Below are 21,775 nucleotides of genomic sequence, written 5' to 3'. Positions count from 1 at the left end.
ATTATTAACACTCATTTCCTTAGACAAGCACTTTACATTTCATAAAACAAGCAATGCCTTCTCCTCACGACACTAACAAAGAACTTCGATTGTTAAACTTTTATCTCTCCAGAGTGTCCCACATACATCTCCCCGGGGTGTCCCACATACATTTCCCCGGGGTGTCCCATATACATCTCCCCAGGATGTCTCATATACATCTCCCCAGGGTGTGCCACTTTCATCTCCCTAGGGTGTCCCACATACATCTCCCCAGGGTGTCCCACAGACATCTCCCCGGGGTGTCCCACATACATCTCCCTAGGGTGTCCCACATATGTCTCCTCGGGGTGTCCCACATACATCTCCCCAGGGTGTCCCACATATATCTCCCCGGGGCGTCCCACAGACATCTCCCCAGGGTGTCCCATATACATCTCCCCAGGGTGACCCACATACATCTCCCCAGGGTGTCCCACATATATCTCCCCGGGGTGTCCCACATACATCTCCCCAGGGTGCCCCACATATATCTCCCCGGGATGTCCCACATACATCTCCCCAGGGTGTGCCACTTTCATCTCCCCGGGGTGTCCCACATATATCTCCCCAGGGTGTCCCATATACATCTCCCCAGGGTGTCCCACATACATCTCCCCAGGGTGTCCCACATATATCTCCCCGGGTTGTCCCACATACATCTCCCCAGGATGTGCCACTTTCATCTCCCCGGGGTGTCCCATATACATCTCCCCGGGGTGTCCCATATACATCTCCCCAGGGTGTCCCACATACATCTCCCCAGGGTGTCCCACATATATCTCCCCGGGGTGTCCCACATACATCTCCCCAGGGTGTGCCACTTTCATCTCCCCGGGGTGTCCCACATATATCTCCCCAGGGTGTCCCATATACATCTCCCCAGGGTGTCCCACATACATCTCCCCAGGATGTCCCATATATATCTTCCCGGGGTGTCCCACATACATCTCCCCAGGGTGTGCCACTTTCATCTCCCCGGGGTGTCCCACATATATCTCCCCAGGGTGTCCCATATACATCTCCCCAGGGTGTCCCACATACATCTCCCCAGGATGTCCCATATATATCTTCCCGGGGTGTCCCATATACATCTCCCCGGGGTGTCCCATATACATCTCCCCGGGGTGTCCCACATACATCTCCCCGGGGTGTCTCATGGCTACCAGGGGCTGCAAGTGACCATGTTAAATATAGTGCTTCTTTGCCATTTGAGTTTCAGTAACTCTCTACGGTGAGCTAAGATTACTCTACGTCACAACCTTGCAAATAACAGCATTTTACTTAGGGCCAAGAAACTTAAAGGTGCACTGACTTTAATGAAAAATGCCCAACATAGTGATGTGATGATGTAAAACATGTCTTTGCATCACTTGCAACAACAAGAAAAAGTTCTGAGCTAACTGATCTCAGATGTGGTGACCGCAGGGACTTACAATTGTTGCTTGGCTAGAGAGGGGGAAATAAGCCATTGCCCTTGCTTGTGCCTGCTATCCCGTGACTGTTGGTGGAAAGTAACTACGGATATTGGATGAACGTTTGGTAATGATTGCCCCAAAGTTGAATAGCCTATCGACAATCACCCCTTAGGCTCACAAATGAAGAATGATCATTTGGGCTGGGTACCAACAGCAGCAACTCGCCAAGGCTTCTTCGGCAGCACCTCCCAAACCCGCGACCTCTACCCCCTAGAAGGACAAGGGCAGCAGGTGTATGGGAACACCGCCACCTCCACATTCCCCTCCCAGTCACACACCATCCTGACTTGGAAATATATCACCGTTCCTTCATCGTCGCTGGGTTACAATCCTGGAACTCCCTCCCTAACAGCACTGTGGGAGCACCTTCACCACACGGACTGCAGCGGTTCAAGAAGGCGGCTCACCCCCACCTTCTCAAGGGGCAGTTAGGGACGGGCAATAAATGCCGGCCTTGCCAGCGACGCCCACATCCCAGGAACTAATTTTTAAAAATCAGAAAACTCCCATATTTATTCAGCTGTATTCCACTTATAGTCATCATAAGTCTTCAGGAGAGGAGAAATAACTTTGCCTTTTACAGTGCCTTTCATATAATGACACATCTCAGGGAATGAACAGGGAGGAAGGAAGGAATTGAAGGGGGTGGTGACAGCATTGTTAATGAGGTAAGTTTTCACGAGGCTTTTGAAAGTGTAGCGACAGGTTTGGTGATGTGACCACTTCACCCTGCTGATATTAAAACGGTATCTCCTCCTGTAAAAATTGTGCTGTGTTCCGCTGGTAACTTTTGCCTTCTGCTGATAGCATTGACTGTAATTGCTAGTGCACTATGTGTCAATGACTCTTGTGTCATTGACAATGTTGATACCATTACTCGAAGATGCTCAATAAATCATTTGCCAGTTAATTAGAGGAGAGTCTAAGGAATATATTATACTCAGTCCTAAGGAGAAAGTTTATTACAGAAGTAGTCCATACACTTGGTAAAGGAGCTCCAGACACTTCTGATAATGAGTTGCCATCCTCTTTGCAACTTACTATCTTTTTTCCCACTATATATTGGTTGGAAATTAATTGGAATTTAAGCCGATTGATGAGCACTTTCAAACTGTTGTTTCTCAACCCGTGAGCAGTAACCCACTAGAGGGCCAGGGACAGATTGAACTTGGATGATGAGTGAGCAGCAAATGATCTCTGATCCTACATCTCGTAGATTTCCCCAAGGATAGAGTGGCTTTCAGGGCTATCCATCTCGCTAATGCTTATGTGTTTTTACTTACAATGTAAAACATGCTTGTGGATCAATAAGGAACATTGAATTATTAAGTGAACTTTGTAAAAATTGAATATTATAAGTTAAGTAAAATGAGATCACCGTTAGTCTGAGTAATATGGCACATTGTTTTGATATCACAGCAAGTGAAACAATTTCTTTCTGATTTCTCGCTTAAATCTGCTGTCTTCAGGCACTGTATCATCATAGGCAGTCCCTCGGAATCGAGGAAGACTTGCTTCCACTCCTAAAGTGAGTTCTTTGGTGGCTGAACAGTCCAACACGAGAGCCCCAGACCCTGTTACAGGTGGAACAGACATTCGTCGAGGGAAAGGGTGGGTGGGATTGGTTTGCCGCGCGCTCCTTCCGCTGCCTGCGCTTGGCCTCTTCACGCTCTTTGCGTTGAGACTCGAAGAGCTCAGCACCCTCCCGGATGGCCTTTCTCCACCTCGGGCGGTCTGCGGCCAGGGTCTCCCAGGTGTCAGTGGTGATGTCGCACTTTACCAGGGAGGCTTTGAGGGTGTCCTTGTAACGATTCCGCTGCCCACCTTTGGCTCGTTTACCATGAAGGAGCTCCGCATAAAGCATTTGCTTAGGGAGTCTCGTATCTGGCATGCGAACTATGCGGCCCGCCCAGCGGAGCTGATCGAGTGTGGTCAGTGCTTCAACACTGGGGATGTTAGTCTGGACGAGGACACTGATGTTGGTGGCGCCTGTCCTCCCAGGGGATTTGCAGGATCTTGCGGCGACGTCGTTGGTGATATATCTCCAGCGACTTGAGGTGCCTTCTATACAGGCACTGTATAGTGAAGCTCTAACAGTTGCAATGGGTTGTACAGAATTGAATAGCAGTACCAGTGCTTTTCATACAGTGTGCAATCTTCTAGCCTTGGTGGGTCGTCCACCATGGGTCTTCCTTCACCTTGGTCTCTCCATAAAGACTATCTTAAATGTGGCAATTAAAAAAAATCTAGGTAGAGGCAGGAAGGTAAATATTTATACCAGTTCCACGACTACCTTGTGAAACAAGAACTGAATCTGAAAAGCTTTCTGTGCACAGGGAATTCCAAATCGGCAGTCAGCTACCTTCGAAGAGAGACAACACGTGCGATATAGTGAGCGATGTTAATGTTCCCCTCTGTTTTGTTATCATTCTCATTTTAGAATTAAAGAAAATTATCTAAATTTTATACTACAAACAAAAGCAAAAATCAAAGTTGCGCAGCAGGTTAGTTGTCCTTCATCAGGATCCCACGGGATTTCTAGTTCTGAAAATCGCCAGCTGACATGTGCATTTTCAGGGTTTTCTGTTTCCATTCAGAACGACCAGATCTGCAGCGCCATTGCTCTCAGTAAGTCAGATCATAATGCTGTGTTATCAAGACAGGAGTGTTTCACTTTGTAACATACAGCGGGGTGCAGCAAACCGGCCCCCTTTTATACAACTTTCTTTTTCACAATGGAAAGAAAAATCACGTAGGGTGTATGATTGGCAGCCAATCCATAATCGCCAGTTTCTCAGTCTCACCCAAGTACAAAATTACCCTCCATGTATTATTCTGCTATTAAGGCATCTTTGTGCTTGCTCTATTTTCCATTAATTTTAAAATTTGAATAATACTGTGGCCCGTCCTTTAAGGGCGTAAACTAATTGTTGCAAGTCCTGAGGTCAGTTGTAAGATAATCGTCGGTGAGAGAAGCCTGAAGAATGGCGGTTGCTTGTAAACTGCCCTCTCCAGGTCAGAGGAAACCAGCATTGACTGTTTGCCTTTGATATTCTTTTTTGTTTATACTTTTGACACCTTGGAGTATGATAACTGGAGTATGGCAGGTCTGCTGGTGCATGACAGTCCATAATCAATTCTCTACTTCATAGGCAGTGCAGTTGGTGAAGCTCCTTGTGGTGGCAATGTAGCTTATTGGGGGTGACGCCGAGGAACTACACAAAGGGCACCTGTGACATTCTTGAATGGAGACAACTCCGTAACACGTGTCCAACAGTTAAAAATCTTTCTTGCAAGTAAGCCAATTGGGATTTCTAGTCTTTAACCTCCCTATTGGGAATCATCTGTGTATTTAATTGAAGAAATCTACATGGAAATAAATCTTGCTTTCTGTGAGGAGACCACTGAGATGATTCTCTTCAGAGATGGCTGGTTCTAAGCTGCATAGTTTGGATAACACTTGTATTGAGCTTAGAAAAATAACAGTCTTATTTTCTTTAATGTGCTCTGTACCTGCATCTACTGAGCTGAACTATGTTAAAGAAAAATTGTTTGCAAATCTCATGCAGTGACTCAGATGGTAAGGGCACCATGTGGTGTGATGCACATCCAGCAAGACACCAGCTTAATCCCCAGTCTCTGATGATCTCAGATGGGACATCGGGGGCGGGGGGGTTCTACAGTCGGTTTACCCCCCTTGGGCTAAAACAGGCAAAGACCACTACTCAAGTCACTTTTCCACTTCAGCACACCTTCCACACCCTTTGTGGATAAACTAATTGTTAAAAAGTCATGGGCTGGGTTATGCGCTCCCATTCTGGTCTTTAAGAGTATGAAAGGGTTCGATAGGGTAAACATAAAGAAGATGTTTCCGCTTGTGCAGGGGCCAGAACTAGAGACCATAAATATAAGATCATCATCATAGGCAGTCCGTCGGAATTGAGGAAGACTTGCTTCCACTCTTAACATGAGTTCTTAAGTGACTGAACAGTCCAATACGAGAACCACAGTCCCTGTCACAGATGGGACAGACAGTGGTTGAGGGAAGAGGAGGGTGGGACAGGTTTGCCACACGCTCCTTCCGCTGCCTGCGCTTGGTTTCTGCACGCTCTCGGCGACGAGACTTGAGGTGCTCAGCGCCCTCCCGGATGCACTTCCTCCACGTAGGGCGGTCTTTGGCCAGGGACTCCCGGGTGTCAGTGGGGATGTTGCACTTCATCAGGGAGGCTTTGAGGGTGTCCTTTTAATGTTTCTGCTGCCCACCTTTGGCTCGTTTGCCATGAAGGAGTTCCAAGTAAGGTGCTTGCTTTGGGAGTCTCGTGTCTGGAATGCGAACTATATGGCCTGCCCAGCGGAGCTTATCAAGTGTGGTCAGTGCTTCAATGCTGGGGATGTTGGCCTGGTCGAGGACGCTAATGTTGGTGCGTCTGTCCTCCCAGGGGATTTGTAGGATCTTGTGGAGGCATCGTTGGTGGTATTTCTCCAGCGACTTGAGGTATCTACTGTACATGGTCCATGTCTCTGAACCATACAGGAGGGCGGGTATTACTACAGCCCTGTAGACCATTAGCTTGGTGGCAGTTTTGAGGGCCTGGTCTCAAACACTTTTTTCCTCAGACGACCGAAGGCTGGACTGGTGCACTGGAGACGGTGTTGGATCTTGTCAATGCCTGCTCTTGTTTCTAGGAGGCTCCCGAGATAAGGGAAGTGGTCTACGTTGTCCAGGGCCACACCGTGGATCTTGATGACTGGGGGACAGTGCTGTGTGGTGAGGACAGGCTGGTGGAGGACCTTTGTCTTACTGATGTTTAGCATAAGGCCCATGCTTTCGTACGCCTCAGTAAATACGTCGACTATGTCCTGGAGTTCAGCCTTGTGTGTGCGCAGATGCAGGCGTCGTCCGTGTACTGTAGCTCGATGACAGAGGTTGGGGTGGTCATGGATCTGACCTGGAGACGGCGCAGGTTGGACAGGTTCCCACTGGTTCTGTAGTTGAGTTCCACTCCAGCGGGGAGCATGTTGACTATGAGGTGGAGCATGTCAGCGAGGAAGATTGAGAAGAGGGTTGGGGCGATGGCGCAGCCCTGTTTGACCCCGGTCCGGACATGGATTGGGTCTGTGATAGATCCGTTGGTAAGGATCACGGCCTGCATGTCGTCGTGGAGCAGGCGGAGGATGGAGACGTACTTTTGGGGGCATCCGAAATGGAGGAGGACGCTCCATAGACCCTCGCGGTTGACAGCGTCAAATGTGTCAATAGATAGTCACTGGATAAATCTATTCGGGAACTCAGGAGAACTCAGGAACTCGCTGCCACAGGGAGGGGTTGAAGCGAATAGTATCGATGCATTTAAGGGGAGGCTGGATAAACACATGAGTGACAAAGGAATAAAGGAAATGTTAATGTGATTAGATTGAGAGGGTTGGGAGGAGGCTTGTGTGGAACATAAACAGCAGCATGGGCCTATAGGGGCGAATGGCCTGTTTCTGTGCCAGTCATTCTATGTGATTCTGTGCCAACCTGGCTGAGGACAATATTGGGCTCCGCTGTGATGCTGCCTATGATTGAATTGCCTGCTGACCTTCGGGGGTCGATAGTAGGTCCTGGGCGATAACATGATGGAGCGAGTGGATCGGCCCATCTGGAAGCTGCTGTGGGGAGGCCCAGCCAATGTTCACACCCGAGCTTCAGCAACATCGCTCCAGCTGACTCCCCCATGCGGCAAGGAATTGGCTGCCTGGCTGTCAAAATCCGCCACCGGAGACCAGAGGTCACTGTAGGAGTTTGGCTGACTCCCGTGTCCACACTGAGAGTTACAAAAGAATCACCTGGTAGACTCAAATCCGATTCAACCCAACTTTATTATTAGATTAATCAAAGGCAAACTAACCAAGATTACATTCAGTGTTTAAGCTTATACATCAGCATCATCATAGGCGGTCCCTCGAAGCGAGGGTGACTTGCTTCCACGCCAAAAAGGGATGAGTTCACAGGTGTTTCAATGAAGGACCTAATATTCCAGGTCCTGAACTACATCCTGAAGGGTGGAAGATGCCTGTGGGGGGATTTTTTTAACGTGGGGTGGCCGTTGCACACCAGCCACCACACGGGCTTGGCAGAGCGAGGTTATACAATTCACCAACAGCTACATTCCCGAGTCTCTAGTACACTTTCAGTTCCTTATACCAGTGATACATTACCAGTACGTTCAGTCCCGCGAATGGACAATTCACGCTGGCTCACGTCGGCTCAGCGGGTTCCGTGGACCAACGTTTTGCCCGGCTTCTCGACTGCAGTCCCTAGTCCCCAATTACAGCCAGCTTTATACCCCTTTGGTTACATAGCCCCCTGTTCCACAATCAGTCTGTTCGCTGTGTATCAATAGTCTGCCGGCCTTGAGGCTGGAGAAACAGCTTGTGTCCGACCTCCAACCATCAGCAAGCTCGTTCACCTTTATCTTGTAGTTTTACAAACTCCAACTGTCTGCAAACTCATTCGTCTTTGTCTTGTATGGGATGATACTGGGAATGCAAAAATGTGGCCAGGCTGCCATTTTAAAACTGTGAAGTATTCTGTACACCTTCCTGTAGCAAGGTGGGTGATCAGGAAGAGGGTCCCCCAGGGGTAAGGGCAGGGGAGATTTAAGTTTTACTTGTGGAGCTCAGAGAGGCACTGATCCCCCTCCTGGCTGATAAGGAAATAATATAAATGTATATATATATTTTTTAAACTTACATTTCTGGCCACTTCTGATGCTGGATCCATTTCTTGTCAGTGTTAGCCTGGCAGGAATGCTCCCCTGCTCAGGTGGTGGGTTATTCTTGCAGTCGGGCCCCGATGCAGCCTTCGACATATTTAAAGGGCCCCTCACTGACTTTAAGCACGTGCCCTCGCTGCTGGCAATTGAAACTTGCAGTCGGCCCTGATCGGGGCGGGAATCAATGGGCAATTCTCCCCGTTCCATTGTTACCGCCCCCTACCCGGTTTGCACTGGACAGGGAGGTTAGAATCCCCCCCTCACTCTTGGGTGGATGAAAGGGGGGTGTGACTGGCACCTTTGAAGCCACAGCTCAACGTAAGTCAAACGGCTTTAGACAGGTTAGATGGAGGAAGAATGTTCCCGATGTTGGGGAAGTCCAGAACCAGGGGACACAGTCTAAGGATAAGGGGTAAGCCATTTAGGACCGAGATGAGGAGAAACTTCTTCACCCAGAGAGTGGTGAACCTGTGGAATTCTCTACCACAGAAAGTTGTTGAGGCCAATTCACTAAATATATTCGAAAAGGAATTAGGTGTAGTCCTTACTACTAGGAGGATCAAGGGGTATGGCAAGAAAACAGCAATGGGGTACTGAAGTTGCATGTTCAGCCATGAACTCATTGAATGGCGGTGCAGGCTCGAAGGGCCGAATGGCCTACTCCTACACCTATTTTCTATGTCTATGTCTAAACTATCAGAAACCGAAAGTAAATGTCATTTGTTTCAATGCATCGTATTGTGGGATTGTAAACAAACTTCCAAACATTGGTTTGCTCATGAAAACAGTTCCCCTTTGAAGAGAGGAAAGCACGATTAATATATAATTACAAATATATATTAAATAGAATACTTGGTACTGTAATAAATACAGGAATGTGTTTTGGTAAATGAGGATGCCTGCTGTGTGCTCTGTTGAGTTTTGCACCGCTGTTAATTCTGGATTATCTGGAACCAAAGCTTATTTCGCCGGTGTCTGTGTGCTTTCTCATGGGTGCAGGGAAACCTGACTGATGGTCTTAACGTTATGAAGGGAGCAGTGTTTTCCGATATTCTCTAATTATCCTGAAAACGCTGACATTCCAGGATGTGCTCCATAGCTGCCAGTCAATTCCTTTTTCAAAAAATATTCATTCGAGGGATATGGGCATTGCTGTAAAGGCCCGCATTTATTGCCCATCCCTATTTGCCCATGAGAAGGTGGTGCTGATGACCCTTCTTGAATAAATGGCTCGCTGGGCCATTTCAGAAGGCAGCCCAGAGTCAACCATATTGCTGTGGGTCTGGAGTCACACTGGACCAGGGATGGACGGCCGATTTCCTTGCCTAAAGGACATTAGTTAACCAGATGGGTTTTTACAACAATCTGGTAGTTTTGTGGTCATCATTACTGATACTAGCTTTTTTAAGATTCCAGCTTTATTTATTTAATTAAGTTAATTTATCTAGCTCCTGTGGTGACATTTGAATTTGTCTCTCTAGACAAGTAACATAACCACTATGCTACCGTACCCCAAAGTATCTAGTCTGCTAATGACTTTGGTCTTCCTCGATCTCGAGGGATTGCCTATGGCATCTTCCTGTGTGTGCGTGTATCACAGCCAAGCCTGATTCTATTCTTACTGGATGCCCACACACTTTCCAGCAAGGTTCACTGACTAGTGATAAGGAGTGGGAACCCTGCCTGATAATTCTTTTTCCCCCTTTCCAGGCCAAGTAGGAGTGAAACCAAAATATTTTGAGCCTTAATGACAGGGTCAACTGAAATGAGCCTTCTCTTCCTGCCAATTTTTTTAGTTGTTGGAACATACGAAAAGACGGGCAGGAAAAGACTGGCTGGCCCATTGAGCCTGTCCCATTGCACATAATAGTGACAGTCAGCTCCCAGGCAACCGCACTTGAAGGAATCTGGATTGGATAAAGAGCTATTACACTGTTGCGCCAATCTTCTAAACCTTTGAGTGTGGCATGTGGGCTCAGTAAATTTACCCAACTAAGTGGCACTTCGGCAGAACATGTTGATGCACCAGAACTTCAATCCACAATGAGGCCGGATGCAATCTCTGGAAGGATGGGTAGCGGACCAAGTGCTTTAATTAAAATGACGCAACAACAGGATTTTTAAAATAGGTGACACCACATAAAACTGAGCGTTAACCAGGCAACAAGATAGTAAAGAGTACCTAATGATCATGGGACGCATTCAACAGAAAGGGTTGTGATTGGAATAATCCAGTTATTTTGGACATCAGTTGGTGACAATGAGAGGCAGGTGGGAATGGTCCTGACTGGATATTTGGGGTCAGATACAAGCACAAATCCATGTCAGCCCCAATTCCACTGTCCCTACATACCATGCAGTAATCCACAGAATACGAAATAAATTGTAACTGTTGAAAATGTTGGTCAAGAAAGTCCCTGTTATCCCGGGGTAGTGGTTATGCCAGTTCAGAGAGGTACGATGTGGTGTGAGTTGATGTTCTGGAGTTTAGGTTGATTTACCCTCAGGAAGGGCAGGAGAAATTTGCAGGTTCTGTTTTCAGGCAATTAAACCAACATGGTGGCGTCCTTAGCATAAAATTACAGATGAGCGAGGTCATTCAGTCCATTAGCTCAACCTTCCATAGAAATATACAGATGCTTATCACAGCATCAGCTTCCTATCAAATTATTCCAGAGTTTGTCTCTCCACTAATATGTCTCTACTTATCTCCACGAGGCCTGGTGCTGTGCTTGAACTGCTGTGACCTTAGTCTCTTTATTGTAACTCAGAGTGGGGCAGCAACGTGGTGACCAGCCCTTTTAAACCGCTCCTGCCTGGGCCTCCCACAGTTGCACCCTCTAGTGGTACCAGCATAGTATATACAGAGTAAACATATATGACATCCACGACCGTATCTAGAAGACTATTCTAGGTATTAATCGCTTTATGAGAAGAAGTACTTCTTGCTCTCAGTCTGAACTTGTCTTTTGCAAATGTGTATCTGAGTTCCCTTGTTCAATAGTCATTGTTTCACTTAAAATAGTGCTCCAGATGGACCTTTTCTAGTCTACTTAGAAGGGATATCTCAGTAAAGTCCCTTCACTCACAACAGATTGTTTCTGGGTTGTGGCAGGAACAAGCTTGATGGGCCATACTTCCTTTCTCATTTCATGCCTTCTTCTGATCTTACTGGTGGGGTTGTGAATTTGCCTTTGCAACTTGTCAGGATCTGGTAAATGGTTCACAACCTTCCTATTACATTGCCATTCCAGAATGATAGTAGAAGATTGCTTGACTAGCACTCTCACTGATTTTGATTAATTTTATCTTGAGAACTGAATGACGGTAATGAGAATCCTCCTCCACCTGTGACAAGACCAAGACCACAAACAGAACATGATGTGGGCTTTTGATGGTTTGTGAAAACATATAGATGCGGCCGCCATCGTTTTTAAACCATTTTTCTCTTCAAAATATCCTTTACATTTAAGTTTTTTTTCCATTTTGATGAACACCTCCCAGTGTGACTCAGACATAAAGATACAATATTAAAGGAAATGTTAAGATTGTCTCTCTTGTGTTTTCGTCTATAATGTGAGGATATTTTTTGAAAGAGGAATATTTAACAAAAGACGAATGGGTGGTTGTTTCAATGCTACGGGCTGCGCAGTGGTGCTTCACGAAGATAATCTTTTGTGTGAGTTGGAGGACAAATGAGTGAATCAGAGGACTAACTGGTCATAATGCCTTCCTTTGGTCTCTGCCAGCTCAGGACAGCGAAGTATGAAACTACACCCGCTCGCCATCTTCCGTACAAACTGGCAGTACAGCAACCCCCATCCCGATTCGCTGAAAATAGTCCGGTGCACACTTACAGGTGAACATCTGAATTTAATCAAATTTCAGATTGTAACCCCTACTCCAAATTTGAATTTCTGCTTTGGAGGGAGAGGGTGGCAAACACGAGACAGTCTAAGATGAGTTTGGAGTGCACAGGGCTGAAAGTGCCCCCTTTCCTTAAGGCCTATTACCGCCGGTAAACCAGCGTCTAGGCTGCGAAGTGGAATAGCAACCGATTGCTCACGGAATGGCCACCCTTTTGAAAATTGCCCTCCTGCGGTATCCCGGATGGTGGCCTGCTTCCCCACTATCGCCCCGCTGCTACCGATCCGTCCTAAGTGCGTCATCAGAGTGCGCATCACCGATGTCCCCCCCCCTCCCCCCTCCCCCCTCCCCTCCGAATGCAAAATTCCGCGGAGAAAATGTTGCTGCCGCCACTCTGTGCCACCATCAGCTCTTTCTGCCGGTGCACTGCTTGTAAAATGGCGGTGCGGCCGCAATTAAAGGGGAGGGCGCACTGCCGCAGCCGCCATCTTTTTTTTTTTTGTCAGCCGACTGCCAGTTCCCAGGTTCGGCCTGGCGAAACCTTCACTGGCGGGCCCAGTGGACCGAACTAAAATAAACACCCAGCATTCGCAGTGGCCCTCCCCTTTAAGTGAAGGGGAGAGACGTGGTGATGCACCAGCGCAATGATGTCATCAACGCTACGCTAATGTCTGACAGCGGCGGAAACGCCACCCGCGCCCCCCCCCCCCCCACTTCCGCCCCACGAGTGTGCGAACTTCCGCTCTCTGCCGCACTTCCGCCCCTATTATGGCCGACTTCTGGGCAGCAGGAAATAAAAGCCAAAGAGCAGAATTTCGCTCAAGAGGCCACCACATCCATGCGGCAGTGGAAACAGCTGAAACAGGGTAGGTGCGCTGCGTTTCCGGCGGTGGGCAATTTCGGCCCCCATGTGCGTAAATGCACGCAGTGTGATAAATAAGTTTGGTGAGGCACGTCGCCACATGGGACTATGATGCCTTGGCAATAACAGAGACCTGGCTCACAAAGAACGGGAGGATTGGGAACTCAATATTCCTGGCTATAAGGTATTCAATGAAAATAGGGTAGGGAAAAAGGAGGGTGGGGGAGGGGAGTGACAGTATTGATCAAAAAAACTATTATAGCACTAGAGATGGATGATGTGATTGAGGGATCAAAGACAGAATCTACTTGGTTAAAATTAAGGAACAATACAGGAGCTATTGTGTTCCTGGGTGTATACTATTGGCCACCAAATAGTGGGAAGGAGATAGAGGAACAAATTTGCAGGCAAGTTGCAGAAAGATGCAAGAACTATAGAATAGTGCTAATGGGAGATTTCAGTTATCCTAATGTGGACTGGGATACTAACAGTGTAAAGGGCAAAGAGGAGAAGGAATTCCTGAAATGTGTACAAGAGAACTTTCTTGATCAGTGTGTCTCCAGCCCAATGGGGAAAGAAGCAGTGCTGGATCTAGTTCTGGGGAATGAAGTAAGGCAGGTGGTGCATGTTTCAGTTGGGGAGCATTTGGGGAACAGTGATCATAATATCATCAGGTTTAGTTATGGACAGGGGACAAGCAACAATCAAGCATAAAATACTTACTGGGGAAGGGCTAGCTTCAGTGAATTGAAAAGGGATCTGACCCACGTGGACTGGAATAAGATATTGGTAAAACAGTAATTGAACAATGGAAGGCAATCAAAGAGGCGATGGTTCGGTTACTGAGCAGACACATTCCCATAAGAGAGAAAGGAAGAGTTAGAGCTCCCTGAATGACAAAGGATCTTGGGGTAGAAATTTGGTCGGTTCGTGCCCCTGGAAAGGATGGGAACAGGGGCTCTACGGGAAGGAGTGATTGGCAAAGGTAAGTTCATTTAATATTTCGCTGATTTATTTTTGCGATTTGCCTGTATTTCGGGGGAGTCATTTACGGGAATGTGTTTTTGTCCTGATTTTTTTTCCAGGGAGGCCTTTCTTCGGGGTTACACTGGCTCTTTAGGTCTGGATTTTCAGTTGCTCGCCCAGGATAGCGCCCTAAGAGAGGTATTGAACGCACCCCTTAGCGTTCCACTCCACTCTCATGGGGGAAGCGACTGAATCTGTTGGCTGCCATCGCAAACCATTTTCCAGCGCCATTGGCATCCTAAGTAGCCTCCAATCTAACTTCCACCCCATAGAGATTAAAATGAAACAGAGAAAGAAGGAGGCTTACGAAAATTGATGGTCCATAATACCGCAGATAACCAAGCAGAATGCAGAAAGTACAGAGGGGATCTAAAAAAGGAAATAAGAGGGGCAAAGAGAGAGTATGAGAATAGATTAGAGGCTGACATAAAAAATCTTTCATTTATAAGTAAAAGGTTAGTCAAAGGAAGGGTAGGGTCGATTAGGGACCAAAAAGGAGATCTTCTCATGTAGGCAGAGTTTGCACATGACAGATGAAATTTAACGCAGAAAAGTGTGAAGTGATATATTTTGGTAGCAAGAATAAGGAGAGGCAATATAAAGTGAATGAGACAATTTTAAAGTGGTTGCAGGAACAAAGAGACCTGGGGGAGTATGTACACAAACCTTTGAAGGTGACAGGATAAGTTGAAAAGACTGTTTAAAAAAAAGCACCTGGGTTTTATTAACAGAGGTATAGAGTACAAAAGGAAGGAGGTTATGCTAAACCCTATAGAAAACACGAGTTCAGCCTCAGCTGGAGTATTGCATTCAATTCTGGGCACCACACCTCAGGAAGGATATCAAGGAGAGGGTGTAGAAGAGATTTACTCGAATGGTACAATGGTTGAGGGACTTCAGTTATGTAGAGAGACTGGAGAAGCTGGGGTTGTTCTCCTTGAAGCTGTGAAGGTTAAGAGCAGGTTTGACAGACGTGTTCAAAATCATAAGCAGTTTTGATAGAGTAAATAAGGAGAAACAGTTTCCAGTGGCCGGAGGGTTAGTAACCAGAGGACACCGATTTCAGGTGATTGGCAAATGAACCAGAGGGGCTGTAAAGTCCTGACCCTGCAGTACAGACTTACACGAGGCACATGCTTGAAGTCAAGGTCACTCTGGACCTGCACCTTTATTTCACAGCTCTCGAGTGCCACACTTGCCTGAGACCTGCCTTTATATACCTGTGTGGAACAGGTATGCAGTGTCTCCTGCAAGTGCACCCCTGGTGGTAAAGCATGCTTGTGGTTACAGGTCATATCTAGTTACAGTCATGTATAGCATGGTAAGATACAGTTATATACAGTAGTGTGTGATACATGACAGGGGCCATAAGGAGAAAAGCAATTACGCAGCGAATTGTTGTGACCCGGAACATATTGACTGAAAGGGCGGTGGAAGCAGATTCAATCGTAACTTTCAAAAGGGAACTGGATAAATAATGGAAAAGGAGAGATTTGCAGGACTTTGGGGAACGAGCGGGGGAGTGGGACTAATTGGATCGCCCTATCTAAGATTTACACGTGAAAAACGTCCATTTGGGGGAGATATCAGAAGGTGGCTGTAACCCATATCAGCAGGGGAGAAAAATTAAGAGGAAAAACTTTTACATCTGTATAACAGACTCATTGGATTTTCCAAGGCCTGAAGCTCTGGAACTCCCTCCCTAAACCTCTCTCTCCTCCTTTAAGACGCTCCTTAAAACCTACCTCTTTGACCAAGCGTTTGGTCACCTGCCCTAATTTCTCCTTGTGTGGCTCGGTGTCAAATCTTTTGTCTCATAACACTCCTGTGAAGTGCCCTGGGATGTTTCACTACTTTAAAGACGCTATATAAATGCAAGTAATCGCACAAAATCAGTATGTGCAGCAGAATTAAAAGCTGCTGTGTTCACCTTGTGTCTGGCTCATGACAAATCTTTTCGCCTCTGATTGCTAAGCTGGCCAATTCCATTTGCTTCCTCACATTCCCCTGGCCAAATAAGACATGAAGATGGATTGGGTTAGACAAGACAATTCAAACTGTTTGGGAGGTTCACCCAGGGCTTTCAGGATTACAAGAGCAGTCAATAATCTAAGAGGGAAAGACTCCAGAGGGAAATAGATTATGACCACCAACCCATCAATGTGAAAAATGACTGCGAGCAGCCGCCAGGTAGAACATGACTGAAGATACAGCACAGGGACTACATGAACAGTTAATATTGAAAGAATCGATAAGGAAAAGATTAAGACACTTTAGATCTCTTAGATTCAGAAATACTTACTGTGGCAGCTCACAGCTCTGTGAGGTTGTGGGAGGGAAATTACAAACCTATTCAAAAGTCTGGCTGGAGACAAAAGGCTCAATATTTTAAATTGTTCATTTAGCAATGCTGAATACAATGAATTTACATAGAATGCAGCACACACTGTCTATTATTGTCACCCATGGACTGACTCAGTTGGCCACAATGCACAGTTATGGGAACAAAATGGTTTTATAAACCTGGAAGTCCTCATGATGTTTCTGCAAGTGTTGAAAAGAGAAAGTATTGGATTTCTATAGCATCATTCATGACCACCAGATGTCACAAAGTGCTTTACAGCCAATGTAAAATAGTCAGCTAATCTGTTTTTTTGTTATGTTCATTGAGGGATAAATATTGGCCCCAGGACACAACTCCCCTGCTTCTCTTCGAAATAGCGCAATGGGATCTTTTACGTCCACCTGAGCGAGCAGACAGAACCTCGGTTTAACGTCTCATCCGAAAGACCGGCATCTCCCACAGTGCAGCACTCCCTCAGTACTGCCCCTCCGACAGTGCGGCGCTCCCTCAGTACTGCCCCTCCGACAGTGCGGCGCTCCCTCAGTACTGCCCCTCCGACAGTGCGGCGCTCCCTCAGTACTGCCCCTCCGACAGTGCGGCGCTCCCTCAGTACTGCCCCTCCGACAGTGCGCCGCTCCCTCAGTACTGCCCCTCCGACAGTGCGCCGCTCCCTCAGTACTGCCCCTCCGACAGCGCGGCGCTCCCTCAGTACTGCCCCTCCGACAGCGCGGCGCTCCCTCAGTACTGCCCCTCCGACAGCGCGGCGCTCCCTCAGTACTGCCCCTCCGACAGCGCGGCGCTCCCTCAGTACTGCCCCTCCGACAGTGCGGCGCTCCCTCAGTACTGCCCCTCCGACAGCGCGGCGCTCCCTCAGTACTGCCCCTCCGACAGTGCGGCGCTCCCTCAGTACTGCCCCTCCGACAGTGCGGCGCTCCCTCAGTACTGCCCCTCCGACAGTGCGGCGCTCCCTCAGTACGGCGCTCCCTCAGTACTGCCCCTCCGACAGTGCGGCGCTCCCTCAGTACTGCCCCTCCGACAGTGCGGCGCTCCCTCAGTACTGCCCCTCCGACAGTGCAGCGCTCCCTCAGTACGGCGCTCCCTCAGTACTGCCCCTCCGACAGTGCGGCGCTCCCTCAGTACTGCCCCTCCGACAGTGCGGCGCTCCCTCAGTACTGCCCCTCCGACAGTGCAGCGCTCCCTCAGTACTGCACTGGGAGTGTCAGCCTAGATTTATGTGCTCAAGTTCCTGGAGTGGGACTTGAACCCACAACCTTCTGACTCCGAGGGGAGTGTGCTGCCCACTGAGTCACGGCTGACACTGTAAAAAAGACTTACATTTCTACAGCACCTTTCACGACCACCGGAAGACCCAAAACGCTTTACAGCCAATGAAGTACTTTTGGAGTGTAGTCACTGTTGTAATGTGGGAAACGCAGCAGCCAATTTGTGCACAGCAAGCTCCCACACAAACAGCAATGAGATAATGACCAGATAAACTTTTTTTTTAGATGTTGATTGAGGGCATGAGACTTTAAACCGAGGCCCCGTCTCCTCTCAGGTGGATATAAAAGATCCCATGGCACTGTTTCGAAGAAGAGCAGGGGAGTTCTCCCCGTGTCCTGGGGCCAATATTTATTCCTCAATCAACATCACTAAAACAAAACTGATTATCTGGTGACTACACTTCAAATGTCTTTCATTGGCTGTAAAGCAATTTGGGACATCCGGTGGTCGTGAAAGGTGCTATAGAAATGCAAGTCTTTTTTAAGATGCTATTCCAGGCCCACATGTGGAATATAGAGGAGCAGATTATAACATGACCAGATGGGGTGATTATAATGCAGTGTGACTAGTTTCTGGAGAAATTATTACATTGCCTACTGTGGTCGTAATCTGAGACCATAGAGAGTGGCCATTCAGAGCTGACTGTGAGTATGATGTGCACTGGATATATTTTGTATTCTTCAATCTAGTAAAAGTCAAGCAACTATCAATGATCCCAAACCCCCAAAAATAAAAGAGGCCGATAACTGAGTTAATCTATCTCGGTCAGGTAAGCCGCTGGAGTGATCGGGAAAGCAGGGCGGTAAATAATCAACCACGCTTCCTGTTCCTGATCACTCAACACTGAAAATGTATGTCGGTAGTTGAGGGAAGGATTAGGACCAGTGGTGATAGTCACCACACCTCTCCAGTTGAACAACTTGCTGACACTGTCTGGGCTCAAACAATAAATAATGGCCACTTAGCCAAGGGCTGCCCAGGGGCCTGTATTCTGGTAGGAATAAATACTTTCAAGGTGTCAGCTGTGGCTCAGTGGGCAGCACTCTCGCCTCTGAGTCAGAAGGTTGTGGGTTCAAGTCCCACTCCAGGGACTTGAGCACAAACATCTAGGCCGACACTCCCAGTGCAGTGCTGAGGGAGTGCTGCACTGTCGGAGGGGCAGCGCTGAGGGAGCGCCGCACTGTCGGAGGGGCAGTGCTGAGGGAGCGCCGCACTGTCGGAGGGGTAGTACTGAGGGAGTGCCGCACTGTCGGACGGGCAGTGCTGAGGGAGCGGCGCACTGTCGGAGGGGCAGTGCTGAGGGAGTGCTGCACTGTCGGAGGGGTAGTACTGAGGGAGTGCCGCACTGTCGGAGGGGCAGTACTGAGGGAGCGCCGCACTGTCGGAGGGGCAGTACTGAGGGAGTGCCGCACTGTCGGAGGGGCAGTACTGAGGGAGCGCTGCACTGTTGGAAGGGCAGTACTGAGGGAGTGCTACACTGTCGGAGGGGCAGTACTGAGGGAGTGCTGCACTGTCGGAGGGGCAGTACTGAGGGAGCGGCGCACTGTCGGAGGGGCAGTACTGAGGGAGCGGCGCACTGTCGGAGGGGCAGTACTGAGGGAGTGCTGCACTGTCGGAGGGGCAGTACTGAGGGAGCGGCGCACTGTCGGAGGGGCAGTACTGAGGGAGCGGCGCACTGTCGGAGGGGCAGTACTGAGGGAGTGCTGCACTGTCGGTGGGGCGGTGCTGAGGGAGCGCTGCACTGTCGGAGGGGCAGTACTGAGGGAGCGGCGCACTGTCGGAGGGGCAGTACTGAGGGAGCGGCGCACTGTCGGAGGGGCAGTACTGAGGGAGTGCTGCACTGTCGGAGGGGCAGTACTGAGGGAGCGGCGCACTGTCGGAGGGGCAGTACTGAGGGAGCGCCGCACTGTCGGAGGGGCAGTACTGAGGGAGTGCTGCACTGTCGGTGGGGCGGTGCTGAGGGTGCGCTGCACTCAGAGATGCCCTCTTTCAGATAAGATGTTCATCCAAGGCCCTGTATACCCTCTCAGATGGATGTAAAAGAGCCAGGGCACTATTTCATCCCTCAATCAACATGACAAAAACAAATTATCTGCTCATTACCTCATTGCTGTTTGTGGGAGCTTGCTGTGTGCAAATTGGCTGCCGTGTTTCCTACAATAGTGACTCCACTTCAAAAAAGTATTTCATTGGCTGTAAAGCGCTTTGGGACGTCCGGTAGTTGTGAAAGGAAATGAAGAAATGCAAGTCTTTCTTTTTTTGAGTTGTGGAAAAAATTGGGAACAAATAAGTGGATTTGTAATCTCTCCAATTGTGGCACTGTATCGAGGTTGCCAACTGGGAACAGTGGCTGTTGTAGACGAGTTTTACAGTCAATAAATAAGACGAAAGGCTGCCAAATTGTGTATTTGCTCTGTGCAGCTGAGCGTTTGAGTGAGTTAGCCAGATCCCGGAACTATGGCAACATCACAATGTGGAAATCAGTAACAGGAAGCTTCTGCAGTCCTTTGCAATGAACTTGCACCCCTTCATTTTGATAAATATTACCTCTGTTGACTGTATTTTTTTTCTGAATGGCTGGTTTCAGTGTCTCATTCCATCTGTCTGTCACCTCGCTGAAGTGTACAGTGAGTTGGTACCAACTTGAGCCCTTCCGATTATGCTCCAGTTGGCATCAGTAGTTGGGTTTTTTAAACTTCGTTCTTAATTTTTGACATTTTGACGGTCTGCGAGCACAGTTAATGATTTACCGGCATCAATGGCAGCTGTCCAAGAGATTCCCTGAAAGGTAGGAGAGCAGTGAGGACGTTGTGTGATCTCCTCACTTTGTGATATAATTCAGCAAAGACAGTAACAAGAGATTACGACGAAGATGTTCTCCCCTCCAATTTCCTCCCCTCTTATCCCGATGGTACTTGCTCTTGCTGGGCTATAATCCTACAGGTGCCAGTACTCCTCCAGTACCTCACTCAGATGACTAATCTTCTACACAGTACTCCACACCTGGAGAACGGTGCACAGTTTTTGTTTCCGTACCTGAGGAAGGACAGGGGCAGGGAGGTGTTGCTACAGTTGTACAGGGCCTTGGTGAGGCCACACCTGGAGTATTGTGTACAGTTTTGGTCTCCTAACTTGAGGAAGGACATTCTTGCTATTGAGGGAGTGCAGCGAAGGTTCACCAGACTGATTCCCGGGATGGCGGGACTGACATATCAAGAAAGACTGGATCAACTGGGCTTGTATTCACTGGAGTTCAGAAGAATGAGAAGGGATCTCATAGAAACGTTTACAATTCTGATGGGTTTAGACAGGTTAGATGCAGGAAGAATGCTCCCAATGTTGGGGAAGTCCAGAACCAGGGGTCGCAGTCTAAGGATAAGGGGTAAGCCATTTAGGACCGAGATGAGGAGAAACTTCTTCACCCAGAGAGTGGTGAACCTGTGGAATTCTCTACCACAGAAAGTTGTTGAGGCCAATTCACTAAATATATTCAAAAAGGAGTTAGATGTAGTCCTTACTACTAGGGGGATCAAGAGGTATGGCGAGAAAGCAGGAATGGGGTACTGAAGTTACATGTTCAGCCATGAACTCATTGAATGGCGGTGCAGGCTCGAAGGGCCGAATGGCCTACTCCTGCACCTATTTTCTATGTTTCTATGTTTCTATACATGCCTTAGAGGTGGTGCAACGAAGGTTCACCAGACTGATTCCTAGGATGAGAGGGTTGTCCTATGAGGAGAGATTGAGTAGTTTAGGCCTTAACTCTCTGGAGTTTAGAAGAAGGAGAGGTGATCTCATTGAAACGTATAAGATTCTGAGGGGGATTGACAGGGTAGATGCTGAGAGGTTGTTTCCCCCGGGCTGGAGAGTCTAGAACCAGGGGTCACAGTCTCAGAATAAGGAGTCGGCCATTTAGGACTGAGATGAGGAGGAATTTCTTCACTCAGAGGATGGTGAATCTTTGGAATTCTCTACCCCAGAGGCCTATGAATGTTGAGTCATTGAGTATATTCAAGGCTGAGATAGATAGATTTTTGGACTCTAGGGGAATCCAGGGATATGGGGATCGGGCGGGAAAGTGGAGTTGAGGGTTAAGATCAGCCATGATCTTATTGAATGGTGGAGAAGGCTCGAGGGG

The sequence above is a fragment of the Pristiophorus japonicus genome, chromosome 24 (assembly GCF_044704955.1).
Source record: "Pristiophorus japonicus isolate sPriJap1 chromosome 24, sPriJap1.hap1, whole genome shotgun sequence".
In the NCBI taxonomy this organism is placed as follows: domain Eukaryota; kingdom Metazoa; phylum Chordata; class Chondrichthyes; family Pristiophoridae; genus Pristiophorus; species Pristiophorus japonicus.
This window is presented reverse-complemented; position numbering follows the sequence as displayed.